At 62.3% G+C, this 1,038-nt stretch overlaps 1 protein-coding gene across 2 annotated transcripts in view; it reads right to left on the bottom strand.

Moving 5' to 3' along the window:
• The window catches only part of LOC131583341 (actin, cytoplasmic type 5), a 3,272-nt gene extending 2,281 nt beyond the window's left edge, over window positions 1-991 (bottom strand). The window contains exon 1 of one of the 2 annotated variants that reach the window (XM_058847316.1): window positions 865-991. The gene's annotated coding sequence lies outside the window, so the exon portion shown is untranslated. Of the gene's footprint in view, window positions 1-702; window positions 839-864 lie in introns of those variants that run through there. The other variant, XM_058847317.1, reaches the window with a different exon arrangement.
• Between the last annotated feature and the right edge of the window lie 47 nt (window positions 992-1,038).

Below are 1,038 nucleotides of genomic sequence, written 5' to 3'. Positions count from 1 at the left end.
CCCCTTTACCACAGAGCTGAGGGAATAAAGGTCCCCAGCACAAAGCACCATCCCCATCCCTGACACAGCCCACACACAGGACCCCAGACCCGCCCGCCCCAAAGGCCCCAGCACACTCGGGGGAATCCCAAATTTCACCCCAAGCTCTGCAGCAGGGGATCCCAACCTTCCCTGAGGGCCCAATACACTCCGGGGAATCCGAAATTTCACCCCAAGCTCTGCAGCAGGGGATCCCAACCTTCCCTGAGGGCCCAATACACTCAGGGAATCCCAAATTTCACCCCAAGCTCTGCAGCAGGGGATCCCAACCTTCCCTGAGGGCCCAATACACTCCGGGGAATCCCAAATTTCACCCCAAGCTCTGCAGCAGGGGATCCCAACCTTCCCTGAGGCCCCAGCACACTCAGGGAATCCCTAAGGCTTCCTAAGTGCCCACATAGGGACCTCAAACCCTACCCGAATAAACTTGGGGGCCCCCTAACCCTGCCCTAAGACGCCAAATAGACACGGAAGGGGGCCTAAGCCCCGCCTAAGGGCCTAAACTGACATGAAGGGACCCTAACCCCTTTTCCAAGAGACAGACCCGCTAAATTCTGCCCCGAAAACCCAAACACACACGCAGGAAGCCTCGAAAGCCCCTTGAGAGACCCTTAACCCTACGCTGAAGGGCCAAAGAGACACGGGGAAGCCCCCTAAACCCACCCTCAGAGCTCGAACAGACATAACGGGACCCCAACCCCCTCTCCGAGGGGCTTCTAAGCCACGCCTCAAAGCCCAACCAGACACGGGGGGAACCCGAAAACGCCGTCCCCGATGTCCCGCTCGGTGCCGGGGGTGGGGGGGTGGTGCTGGGGCCCCGCTCACCCTCACGCGATCCCTCAGCCCCCGGCGACGCCTCCTCCGCGACTGCCGGCCCCGCGCCCCGCGCGCCACTTTTATATCACCCGGAACCGGAAACCGCTCGGCTGCGCGCTCTCTGATTGGCTGCCGCTTTCCCTCCCTGCGGCCGTTCCCGGAAGCGGCGCGGGAGCTTCCGGC

Source organism: Poecile atricapillus, chromosome 11, assembly GCF_030490865.1.
Source record: "Poecile atricapillus isolate bPoeAtr1 chromosome 11, bPoeAtr1.hap1, whole genome shotgun sequence".
Classification (NCBI taxonomy): Eukaryota; Metazoa; Chordata; class Aves; order Passeriformes; family Paridae; genus Poecile; species Poecile atricapillus.
Note: the sequence above shows the minus strand (reverse complement) of the source record. Positions and strands in the feature narration are given on the sequence as shown.